At 40.2% G+C, this 13,903-nt stretch overlaps 1 pseudogene; it reads left to right on the plus strand.

Annotated features, from left to right (window-relative positions):
* Positions 1-13,903, plus strand: part of LOC127416017 (laminin subunit alpha-2-like) — a 336,769-nt pseudogene that overhangs the window by 260,859 nt on the left and 62,007 nt on the right.

Genomic DNA, 13,903 nt, shown 5'->3' on the forward strand with positions numbered 1-13,903 from the left:
ACTCCCTCTTGTTCCGTCTGCCCTAGAACAACTACGTGAAGCACGCATCTACACAAAACTGGATTTGAGAAGTGCATACAACTTGAAACCGCATTTATCACCACTAGGGGGCACTATGAATACAATTGTCATGTGGTGGCTCAGCGGTTAAGGCTCTGGGTTACTGATCAGAAGGTTGGAGGTTCAAGCCCCAGCACTGCCAACATGCCACTGTTGGGCCCTTGAGCAAGGCCCTTGACCCCATCTGTTCCAGGGGTGCCATATCATGGCTGACCCTGCACTCTGACCCCAGCTTAGCTGGGATATGTGAAAAAAATAATTTCACTGTATATGTGCAAAATATTTATAATGTGTGATAAATAAATATAATTATAATACCAGGTGATGCCTTATGGCCTGGCCAACGCACCAGCTGTGTTCCAGTCATTCATCAATGAGATCTTCAGAGACCTCCTCAACAGATGTATCATCGCCTACATTGACGACATACTCATATACTCCCAAGATAAAGCACAACACAAAGACATTAAAATGGTCCTCTCCCGCCTTCTAAAACACCAACTCTACATGAAAGCAGAGAAGTGAGTTCCACGTTACCCATACAACATTCTTAGGGTATATCATCAGTCATAAAGGCGTTGAGATGAATGACTCCAAGATCCTGGTAGTCACAGAGTGGCCAAGACTTAACACTGTTAAGAAGCTACAACATTTCCTGGGTTTTGCGTACTTCTACAGGCAGTTTATCCGCAACTACAGTCTCATCTCTGCCCCTTTAACGTCATTACTCAAGGGAAAACCACCCAAGCTACCATGGAGTGACTCTGCTCAAAAGGCCTTCAACACTCTCAAGACAAGTTTCATGACCACCCCATTCTCAAGCACCCAGATCTTAACCAACTGTTCATTGTGGAAATGGATGCTTCAGACTGTGGCATAGGGGTGGTGCCCTCAATGCCATGGTAACCCTGGTAAACGTTATCCCTCTGCTTTCTTTTCCTGCAAACTGAACTCAGATGAAAGGAACGATGATGTTAGAAATAAAGAACTACTCTCCATGAAGTCTGCGCTAGAAGAGTTGCACCACTGGCTTGAAGGTTCTGTCCATCCATTCCAAGTAATCACCTACCATAAGAACCTCGAATACATCAAGGGAGCAAAAAGTCTGAATCCACAACAAGCCCGATGGTCACTCTTATTCACAAGGTTCCAATTCACAGTCACCTACTGCCCTGGCAGTAAGAATTGCAAAGCTGATGCTCTCTCCTGTCGTCATGATCCCCTTCACAACATACCTCAAAACGAATCTATACTCCCTTCTGTCATCATCGCATCCATAAGCTGGGACATCATGGAAGAGATCCAAAGAGCCCAACAAGCAGACCCTGCACCACCTGAATGCCCTCCAACAAAAACATGCTCTACGCCAAAGAACAATCCAATGGATCCATAACTCCCTCAGAACTGGACACCCTGGCATCCAGACAACTATAAGCCTGGTACATAACTCATTTTGGTGACCTTCAGTCATTAATGACGTCACTGCATACATTAAAACATGTCAAGTTTGTGCAAAGTCTAAAACCCCCAGAGAACTGCCAGCCAGCCTGCTACAGCCACTGTCTATCCCTCAAAGACCCTGGTCCCACCTGTCCTTTGACTTCATCACTGATCTGCCAAACTCCAACGGGTATACAACCATCTTTGTTATCATTGATCGTTTCTCCAAGTCATGCAGACTAATCTCCATGAAAGTTCTACCCACTGCCAAGGAAAACGCTAATGCTCTGTTCCACCAAGTTTTCAGGATCTATGGTCTGCCAGAAGACATAGTGTCTGACTGGGGACCACAGTTCACTTCCAGAGTCTGGCAGGCTTTCTGTAAACAGCTGGACATCAACATCAGCCTCACGTCTGGTTATCATCCTCAGACAAATGGACAGGTAGAGAGACTAAACCAGGAAATCAGCAGATACCTCAGATCTTACTGCAGTCGAGAACAACAGAGGTGGAGCGACTTCCTCCCATGGGATGAATATGCCCAGAACTCCCTCACGCACTCATCTGCTGGACTCACGCCCTTCCAATGTGTGCTGGGCTACCAACCTCCTATGTTCCCTTGGTCAGGTGAACCCTCTACTGTGCCAGGGGTGGATGATTGGATCAGGTGGAGCGAGCAAGTGTGGGACAGTGTGCACGTCAGATTGCAACGGGCCGTCCGGGCCCAACAGATCCAATCTGATCGACGGAGGCGTCCCCACCCTGACTATCAACCTGGCCAGAGAGTCTGGCTATCTACACGAGACCTCAAGTTGCGGCTACCCTGCAAGAAACTCAGCCCCAGGTATGTTGGTCCGTTCAGAATTGTAAAACATATCAACCAAAATTACACCTATAGCCCAAACAACCGTTTTTGATAAAGTATGCCATTCTCATGATATGTGCTCCAAAAGTGGGTTTGCCTCAACAGGTTTTAAGAGACTTGCTGGATTAAGAATAGATGCATTACATTTTGAAAATCAATACATAAAGGTTATATTATCAAGCAAATTTCATCAAATTAAGAAACTGATAGGTTATTAATGTAACGAATGAGGCTGGTATTCCTTCAGCCGACCACCAGAGGGAGCCCTCTCCCGAATACTGACACTATACCGTATCTTCTATGGTGACTTCCTGTTTGTACTATATAAATAGCCATGCTTCTCCATTGTGATTTTGCGAAGTATTGCCAGTTTAACTGCCTTACCAAGCGTTATTCTCATTGTCTGTTTCATTGCGGACTTGTTATGACCATTGTGCCTGCTTTACTGGATTACCGATTTTGGATTAGTGTTTTGCTCTGTTTGCCTGGTTGGACTGATTACCTGTGTAACGACTACTTTGCCTGCTTCAACGATTACGTCTCTGCCTTGTGTCTTGGATTTGTTTGCTGATTGTAAAACTTCTTGCATATGGATTCTACCTTCACCTCCATGTCGAGTCCCTTACAATTAATCTATTAAACTCCAAAACATGATTATGATAATGAACCTGGCCAAATTTACGAGGTCCGTGGCATTGTTTCTTTTAAAGGTATTTAAAACTGTGTTTTAGGCAGAGTGTTGCAAATAAAAAAAGCTATCTATGCATGCACGTTGCAAAATACATGCACGCCGGTGAAATACACCCCCCAAAATGTAGCACCTTTGTAACAGGTGGATTGAGATGGTGGTTTAACACATTAGTCAGACAGTCCCTAAATATCGGAATGAACAGTTTTTGGCCAGAATAAGATAAAATATGCAGATTATTACCCACAACCCTGCACTGGGCAAGCGGCTATAGAAGATCACCCATAGGGTGTGCAGTCTTTGTAGTCTCAATGCACGTGCTGTCTGCAGTGAATATTAGCATTTTGCCTGTGGGTGTGTGTGTGTGTTAAATGAGTTTGATATCTTGTCATTTTGTGTTTGTGTGTTTTGCAGCATGTGAATCCGTGACATGGAGCATCTGCTGTGTTTGATTGGCAGTGTCAATCTCACTCTGCCCCTCCCCCTGCTGTATAAAGTGCTCTATCAATTCAAGAACATGACTGAGGAGCTCAAAGTGAGATTGAGGAACAGAGCTCTGCTCCTTACTAGCTAATAACTGTGAAGGGGGCATATAGGGGCTCGGAGAGGACAAATTTTTATATTAGGCGGCCCCAAAAAGTGTTCAAAGTCATAGATATAACCTGGAAACAGTTCTCATGAGTGAGATGTTAATTCAGTAACCTCATGACGGATTCAGTGAAGGATTTGTTAGAATGATTCAAATTGATCATTTGGGATTTTTTGACATGCAGGATACAGTCATTTCCTGTTAAGTCACCTCTTGGATCACCAGTATGCCTGCAGTTACATGGTCAGTTCAACTCACGAGCTCTGATTCACTGAACTGAATGAAACTCTAATCACATAAAGCGAACCGATCACCTGCTGTCTTGCATCTATATTGGTGTTGTTTATAAATACTTATTAGAAAACAGTATAGCACTGCGGTGCTCACTGATCATTTATAGATCTTCTGAAATTGTTCATCAAATAATTAAGTATTCAGAGATTTTAAAGAAACATCGAAGGCTGCAGGCTAAATGAGATTCCTTTTGTTTACATGGTGACACAACTATACCCATCATTCATACGTACACGATAAATATATCCCTTGTTCTGTCTTTTGCAGCACATGCTTTCTCCACAGAGGGCGCCAGAGAGGCTGTTACAGCTGGCCGACAGTAACCTGGGCAGCCTGGTCACCGAGATGGACAAACTGCTCAGCAGGGTGGGTCATGCATACTCGTGCACTCTCACGTACACACAGGGGGTCTTGTTCGCTAAAAATTGCAAGTTGCCTGCTCATGCGCACAGAAAAAGTTCTCACACAAAAGTTTTGGTGTGTACGCACAAACTTGTTCTGACGCTCATTCTAATGTTAATGAATCCTGATTATTCTAAAGGAGTCAAAGTGTTGCCACAGTTAGTAATTTGCTAATAAGGGCTTTAAAATGTTACTCTTTATGGAAATAAGTAAAGCTCATTGAAGGGTCACTTAGTTATTCAAGTTAATAATTTAAAAGTTGGTTCTAAAATTCATCCTAAATGTAGATGAAAGGCTCTATTTCTGTGGCCGCACTAAGCACAGCGCTATGCGCAACGACCATGCACATCGTCTTATCTAATATTCATGAGAGCGCTAATACTAAGCACAATTTTCGTGCCAGTTCAAAGCGCAAGTGGGCATGGATGGGAGTGTGAGCGCTATTGTGGGTGTATGTGCACAAACTGTGAGTTTATTGTATGTTAATTAAGTGCCGCAAAGCGCAATTAGCTATTTTCCTGTGAAATAGGTCATTACACTAAGATGTTTCAGAAGCACGGCCGTCTAAGTCTAAACTCAGTTCCTACTTTTGCAGTTTTGAGATTCCACCAGCAGGTGGTAATAAAGTTCATGTCCAAACTCTGAAAATATAGTGGAACATCAAATTATGTCTCTCACAGTCACTGTTGTGGCTGTTTTATGAAACAATCATTTATGGCATTTGTGTTAAACTATAACCTATAGGTCATTGTTTATTTTTCTATTATTATCATTATTATTATGTTTATATTTACAATTGTATTTATGATCTAATTTGTATTGATAGTTTTACACCTGTTGTCAGAGAGTGATTAAGTCACTGCAAAAGGGGCCAGTGCAAGAAATTGAAGAGGGTAAAATATTTGCATTTGGGGAGGTCGTTATATAGGATTTTTTTGACCACTTAATAAAATGTATTTTATGAATGTGCTGTCTTTGTTTATACCTCTGGTGCTTGACAGGGAATGGACTATATAACAGGATGCAGACGGTGCAATAACCAGAGAAGAACCTCAGAATTACACAGCATTTGACCCAGCCCATTAGCTCTTTGTGCGTGCATTTCCGCTGAACCCACTTGCCCACCTAGACTTAGTGCATGCTTGCACGAAAATACCAAAATTTCATGGTCATGTTCACTGACTTTGCGTGTATGACTTAAAGCATAGCGCTGCACTTAGCACTCTTAAAATAGGGCCCGATATGTCAGTTAAAACTTATTGATGAATCATGATTCATGATGCTTGATGAATTATGATAAAGATGCGTGAAAATTCACACACAGGTTTTACATACAAATACATGTCCATGTACGATTAGTGAATGTGACACACTGTCATATGTCCAAACAAGTTGTACCACAGTCTGCCATTGGCACATATCAGCTGATGAAAGCAAAGAATATAAGGTAAAATTGTGTAAAATATAAGTTTTGGCTGGTTTACAGGGCTTTAGACTAACATTTGAGAGCACTGGCACCTGTGCCACCGAGTTCTAGAGATGGTGGCACTAGCACCTGATTTGGTAGCACCCGGTCAAAAGGTTTAAAAAAATTACAGACAGAAACAGTGATAATATTATTGCATTGTACTAATAAGTGCAGTTACAAAGGTTGAATATTTTGTGCACATTCGAAAGTAAAACAATGTTGTGGGATGCAGATTTTACCTTACTACTATTAAAAACAGTAACATTTGTAAAAAGTTATTTTATATACACCTTATTTATATAGTGTTAAATTGAAATATTCTGACGTTTGATGATGGTTTATATGTAACCCTGAATTTTTTTAAACAAGTTTTAAAGTTTGGTGCAACAGAATTATCACATAAACTTTGATTTAGGTTCAAGATTGCTCTGCACCTGCGCTGTCCAATGAGCTGTGCTGATAAATGATCCGGGTAGGGGATTGCGCTGTATTTGAAGTTTCTCATATGCAACAAAAAACAGCAGTGTATAATCAAAGAGAGTTGGCCATCTTTGTAGTCAATTGCATTCTTTCACAAAATTGTCACACCTGCATGAAAAATGATTGCAAAATGTGATTTAAAGACAATTAAGTCACAGTCTGGAGCCCTGGTTGACTGGATACTGCTTTATAATTCATGTAATTAAAATAATATAGTTAGTATAGATTACTAGATTTTTACAGTTTCTAGATATGGATTCTCTAGATATGGCTTGGTTCCATCCTTTAATGTAAGCTTAAGGGGGCCTGAGTAACTCAGCATGTATTGACGCTGACTACCACTCTTGGAGTTTGAATCCAGGGTGTGCTGAGTGACAACAGCCATGTCTTCTAAGCAACGAAATTGGCTCGATTGCTAGGGAGGGTAGAGTCACATGGGGTAACCTCCTCATGGTTGCGATTAGTGGTTTTCGCTCTCAGTGGGGCGTGTGTTAAGTTGTGCGTGGATCACGGAGAGTAGCATGAGCCTCCACATGCTGCGAGTCTCCATGGTGTCATGCACAGCGAGTCACGTGATAAGATGCACAGATTGACGATCTCAGAAGCGGAGGCAACTGAGACTTGTCCACCGCCACACGGACTGAGGACTTTTTACAGAAATTATATGCCGGATCATTTAGAAAAGTAATAGCACAATTTTACTGAACAAGCAGAATTATATGAGGTACAGTATTATTCATGTCTGTAGCACAAACAGTGCGGGATGAGTTACATGCCCAAGTTTAATAATTAAGGTGAGGGGTTAGTTCAAATGCCAAAGTATGAAAAACAGTGATTGTTATGTTTGGCTTAGCAACTATCTCAACTGTTAGTAAAACTGACTAATATATTAGCCCATTAACTTAATTGGTTACTTTAGTGTCTGGGGATCCTTATTAACACAGACCTTTTTTCACTCCCACTCTTGATCCTCAAGTAGCACTCAAATTTACAGAACAACACTAATGGGACATTGTTTTTAATTATGCTTTCTATCAAAAATGCACCATTCTTTTCTTTGAACCAAAGTATGTTTGGTTTGAACTGTACTTTGCATAGTACACAAGTCATGAATAACTGCTCTGTAAGCTGCTGACATTGTTGGCTTGTTTTTTTGTTTTTTGTTTTATTACATGAAAAAAGGCTAGAACATTAACTTGTTTATTGCTTGAAGTGCTGCTCAGTTCTGTTGAAAGGAACTTTTCATCATCATCTGAATAGATGTCCTTGTAAACTTGATATATTTAAAGTCAAAAGTGAGAGAAGCAGTCTTTTCATAAAACAAAAGTTCAAGAGACCTCTTACACCCTTTCTCTCTCCTTTTGGTTCATGAAACCTTGACCTTTAAAATATTCTTGCCAAGCTGGAAATACTGTAGGTTTTATTTATTTTAGATTTGTTCATATTGCCCCAGAGATGTCAGATGTAATGTTTCTCGTTGTTTTATTCTTTGCATGAAGAAGAGGTTGGGTTGACTTGTGTTTTTTTTTGTTCCTATTCATACAACTTGGATGAAGTGTTATGTCAGTGTAAGGCAGCTCTACGACTCTCCGCTCTGGTGTGTTCAATTAAAAAGTGTTGAGTTTTTATAGGTTGTTGTTGTTGTTTTCTTAATACATTTAGGCCAATAAAATGTCTGCTGATGGGGAGCAGACAGCAGCGGATGCAGAGAGAAGCCGCAAAGGAGCAGAGGACCTGGAGCACTACGTGAGGAACACACTCTTGGTTGCTGAAGGTACCAGCAAACAATAAACTGCAAGCTGGCATTTTCAGTTGGTCCAGGTGAATGTTGGATGAGGTTTTGATGGGGTAGAATCTGCTGAGGGCTGGGCATAGGTGATTGTAGCATAGGTTGAGCTAAGGGTTGGGTAAGGCTGAGGTGAGAGTTGGAGTAAGGTTGAGCTGAGGGTTGGGTGAGGTTAAGGTGTGGATTTAGGGTTAGATGATGGTTGAGGTAAGGGTCGGGGTGAGGTTGAGCTGAGAGTTGGGGTGAGGTTGAGCTGAGGGTTTAGGTTATTTAATGGTTGAGTGAGCTTGATTGAGAATTGGGGTTAGGTGATGATGGGTAAAGTTGAGCTGAATGTTGGGGTGAGGTTGCACTGAGGGTTTGGGTGAGTTTGAGCTGAAGGTTGTGGTGAGCTTGAGCTAATGGTTGTGGTGAGATTGCATTGAGAGTTGGGTGAGGTTGAGCTTAGGTTTATAGTGAGCTTGAGCTGAGAGTTGGGTCAAGTTATTTTTATAGTGCTTTTCACAACACATAATTTCAAAGCAGCTTTACAGAAAATCATACTTTAACAGACAATGAAACTGTAATATCTATAAAGTCTTAGAGTCATCATTGCGGAATTTGATTAAATATGATTGTAAATTGTGTATAAAAATAAATCATTAAATAATTAATAATAATGTATTTAGAACCCCAGTGAGCAATCCGAAGGCTACTGTGGCAAGGAACACAAAATTCCATAAGATGTTGGTTAATGGAGAAAAATTACCTTGGGAGAAACCAGACTCACTGTGGGGGCCATTTCCCCTCTGGCTAAACAACATGAATATAGTTCCAATATTAGTTATTTGTATGCAGTGCAAGTCATGATTTAAAATGAGTAAATTAGTAGTTTAAACACGGATTTTATATGAACTTTAAGATTAATGACTAATGTCTTCAAAGTCCATTCTGGATTAACTGCAGAAGTTCACATAGATGCATTGTCCTATGTTAGTTGGCTGATGAAGGCTCTTGTTGGCAGTTAATTGATAGTCTATTCCATTTCAAGTGTGTAGTCCATCAATAGGCAAAGGTGATGCAGGCAGAGATCAATGAGGTGCAACCTACAGGTCATTTCGGTGAGGTTCGTTGGAGTCCATCCTAAATCCAAGTTTCAGGCAGTGGCATATGAAGTATCTGATGTCTTACAGTTGGAGTTCATCCTCTGAAGTCCATCGTTAAAGACTGAAATGATGTCTGGCTAGCACAGGCTGTAGTTTGTCGTCATCACTTAGCGACACATAGCAGTGGAGTCCGACACCAAGCAGGAACTGAGGTGGATCTGGCCAGATCTGGTAACCTCGGGATATGAATGCCAAGGTTGAGAGGGAAGTAAATTGAATAATATTTGTGTAGATGCCATTCAATTTATTGCAGATTAATATAGATTATGAGAAATGTTTTTGAGAAATGTTTCTGGTTCCGGCAGACCTAACTAAAGCAGCCTGATTTTGAATTGATTGATAGATTAGGTGTATGCTTGGCTAAATAGATGAGTCTTTTGTCTAGACTTAAACTGAGTGAGTGTGTCTTTATCCCAAACAGCGTTAGGGAGACTATTCCATAGTTGGGAGCCAAATAGGAAAAGAATATTCCTCCTTTTGTGGATTTTGATATTCTAGGAACTATTAACAGGCCAGAATTTTGTGATCATAATGAACGTGATAGAATATAGCATGACAGAAGGTCACTTAAGTTCTGTGGAGCTATGCCATTCAAAACTTTGTATGTAGTTAACAGAATTTTAAAATGTATACGAAATTGAACAGGTAGCCAATGTAACGACGATAGAATGGGGCTAATATGATCATATTTCTTTGTTCTAGTCAGCACTCTGGCAGCTGCATTTTGAACCAAATGCTTGCAAGTACTTGCAGTACATCCTCCCAGTAATGCATTCCAATAATCTAGTCTTGAGGTCATGAAAGCATGAATTAGTTTTTTGGCATCAGCAACAAAGAGCATGTTAATTGTAAAATGTATTACAAAATAATTACAAATATATTTCTGAGGTAGCAGAATGCTGTTCTACAAACATTGGAAATGTGATTTTCAAAGGACAGATTGGTATCAATAACACCTAAGTTCTTCGCTGTAGAAGACGATGTAACTGTACATCCATCGAGAGTCAAATTATGTTTTAGCAGCTTATTTTTAGAGGTTTTTGGTCCAATAATTAGTACTTCTGTTTTGTCGGAATTGAGTGGAAGGGAATTTCTGGCCATCCAATCTTTGATTTCATTGATACACTCTGCAAATTTGGAGAATTGTGAAATTTCATTGGGTATTGTCGGCATAACAGTGGAAACTTTTATTCCATGATTCCTGATAATATCTCCCAAGGGAAGCATAGATAAGGGGAAAAACAGAGGCCTTAAAACTGATCCCTGTAGCACTCCATACTTAACTTTTGTTTGATTTGACAATTCCTCTTTTACACAGACAAAGTGGTAGTGGTCTGATTAATAGGACCTAAACCATGCTAATGCAAGTCCACTAATGCCAAAATAATTCTCCAGCATATTCAAGAAAATGTCTTGATTTATGGTGTCGAAGGCAGCACTAAGATCTAAAAGTACTAGAAGAGAAATACTGCCATAATCAGATGATAAGAGCAAGTCATTTGTAAAACTGATAAGTGCAGTCTCTGTACTGTGATGGGGGCTAAATCCTGACTGAAATTGTTCATATATTCCATTTCTCTGTAGAAATGAACATAGTTGGGATGACACTACCTTTTCTAGAATTTTCAACATAAATGGGAGATTTGAAATCTGTCTATAATTAGCTAATTCTCCTGGATCAAGCTGTGGCTTCTTAATAAGGGGTTTGATAACAGCCATTTTAAAGTTTCTTAGAGACATGTCCTAAGGATAGCGAGGAGTTAACAATATTAAGAAGAGGTTCTGAGATTACAGGGAATACCTCTTGTAAGAGCTTAGTTGGTATTGGATCTAACATGTTTTAGCTTTTGAATTTTTTTATAAGTTTTGTTAGCTCTTCATGACCTATGACAGCGAAGGATTGAAGTTGCTCATGAGAACATTTATGAGACACTGTTTTCTGAGGTGCAGTGACAGTTGATTGCATAATTCCAATTTTATTTCTGATGATTTCTATTTTATCAGTAAATAAATTCATGAAGTCATTACTATTGTGCTGTGGTTATTTTCTATGAGTTTGCTATAATATGCTGACCTGGCAGCTTTTAGTGCCTGTCTGTAGCTACAGACACGATCCTTCTATGCACCCTCCATATTGGGTAAGGTTGAGGTGAGTGTAGGGGTGAGGATGAGGTGAGGGTTGGGTGAGGTTGAGCTAAGAGTTGGATGAGGTTGATTTTAGAGTTGAGATTAGGTGATATTGGGTGAGGTTGCGCTGAGATTTGGGTGAGCTTGAACTGAGGGTTGTGGTGAGCTTAAGCTGAGGGCTGTGGTGGGATTGAAGTGACAGTTGGGTGAGCTTGAGCTGAGAGTTTGGGTGAGCTTGAGCTGAGCATTGGGCAAGGTTGAGTTGAGGTTTGAGCAAGGTTGAGCTGAGAGTTGGGTGAGGTTGAGCTAATGAGTTAGGGTTATGTGATGGTAGGTTGAGGTTGAGTTGAGGGTTGGGGTTGGGTGATGGTTGGATGAGATAGAGCTGAGGGTTGGGGCAAGGTTGAGCTGAAAGTTGGTAGAGGTTAAACCGAGAGTTGAGTAAGGTTGAGCTGAGGATTGGGTGAGGTTGAGCTGAGAGTTTGGTAAGGTTGAGGCGAGGTTAATCTGAGGGTTGGGTGAGGTTGAGCTAAGGAGTTAGGGTTAGGTGATGGTTTGGTGAGGTTGAGGTGAGGTTGAGCTGAGGGTTGGGTGAGGTTGAGCTAAGGAGTTAGGTTTAGGTGATGTTTGGGTGAGGTTGAGCTGAGGGTTTGGCTGAGGTTGAGCTGAGGGTTGAAGTTTGGTGGAATGGGTGAAGTTGAGCTCAGAGTTTGAGGTTTTGATGGGCTGGGATTAGTATGATGGTAGCTGAGGATGAGCTGAGAGTTAAGAGGTTGAGTTGAATGTTTTGTTCGTGTGACAATAGAGAATAGCGTGCAGTAAGATTTCTCAGTGGTTCCATTTGTGATACTCTCATGGTAAGAGCTAAGGAATACATTTGTGTTGCTTTATTATCAGGTTGTGTATGTTTGAGAGATAGAGGGACAGAGAGCAAGAGAGGCCCTGATACTGTGTAGCACCAAATGAGTGTGTGCATGTGCATGTCACAATGTGTGTGTGACATTGTTCATGGCTTTAAATGAGAAGCTTATTTAGTTAATGAAGGTTCTGCTAAGACTATGCAATGCCTTAATTACAACAGACAAAATTAAATATTTGAAAAACAATCACATCTGAAAGAACCCTCCAGTTGTTCAAAGGGTGTGTGGGGGGGGGGAGTGCAGGTTTAAGTGGTTTACAAGGATTTTTTTTTTTAGGTTACAAACTGGTAATTACAAGGGTATTATGTTATAAATGTGGTTTATGAAGATATTTCTAGTGTCCCCATCATTTAAATCGCTTAAACGTAATAAACGATGTTTTATTGAAAATGTAAAAATGCAGAAAGTTTTTTGTGAGGGTTTAGTTTAGGGGTAGGGTTAGGGGACAGAATCTATAGTTCATACAGTATAAAAATCATTATGTCTGTGGAGAGTCCTCATAATGATAGCTGCACCAACGTGTGTGCGTGTTTGATTATATGCATATGCAGAATGTACCTGAGAGGTGTTCATACAGCAGATGGTATCATCTCTGGGCATCTAAACATCAGACACATGGACCATCTCACCCACTCAATGCATGCAGATTAAAGCCATAGCTTCAAAAAGCTGTTAATTTATTTTCTTGGAAACATGTTTGGCACTTAAAGCCAGTACAATGCACTTTGGTCCTCTCATTTTTGATAAACTGCCAAAAACTGTTTCCAAAAAGCTGATAACAGTCATGGAATTCAGAGGAGACATCAGTCAGTGTGAGTGGAAGAGCGTCATTATTCTTTCTGTGCATGGGCTCCCTGCTCCAGTAAACTGTCTCATCTCTCATCCTCTCTCGCACACTAAACGAGTAGGAATCAAATGATTCCGTCCACCCCAAAGACCTGCGTTGCGTTTGAAACTCACAATGCAATTATTTCAGATTCGGCTGGCAGGTTTATACTCAGTTTTTTGTAGTTCTATCAAATGTTTATGTTTGAACTCTCTGGGAATTTTGGAAATGCATCTAATTATAGCTCATTTTCATCTCAATTTAATGATTTTTAAATTAGAATGTGCAGAGAAGCATGCTCGCTCTCTCTTTTTTGTTTTTCATTTTTATTTCAGAGATTAATTTAATTTAATTAAAGAACATTTACTCTGCTGTGTAAAGTTTGAACTAATTTAAAATCACCTGAAGGAAAAGAAGTGAAAAGAAATCAGAGAAGTGACATTACTTTGTGTCGGTTGTTTGCTTTAAGACTGTCAATTTAATGTAAATTTAGTATAATTAAGCAGTGTCACATGAACAAGAATACTGTTTTACTGAATATCTGCATGGCTTAATTGCGAGTGTTATATTGCTTTTAGACAACAGTTCTTAAAACCAAAATTTAATATCAAGTAACTTACATTTTAGACACAATAGGGCAATTGATTTTGTCTATTTTTGCTCTGTTATAGAAAACAGTTCCAAGTCAGACCAAAGCAAGATCAAATGTAATGTCGCAGAGCAACGCACAGACTGACAGCCTGTATGGAACATGTATTCGGATGGCTATTTTTTGTTTATTTATTTATTTATTTATTTTGTAATTCCATTTGG

The sequence above is a fragment of the Myxocyprinus asiaticus genome, chromosome 25, assembly GCF_019703515.2.
Source record: "Myxocyprinus asiaticus isolate MX2 ecotype Aquarium Trade chromosome 25, UBuf_Myxa_2, whole genome shotgun sequence".
Taxonomy (NCBI): domain Eukaryota; kingdom Metazoa; phylum Chordata; class Actinopteri; order Cypriniformes; family Catostomidae; genus Myxocyprinus; species Myxocyprinus asiaticus.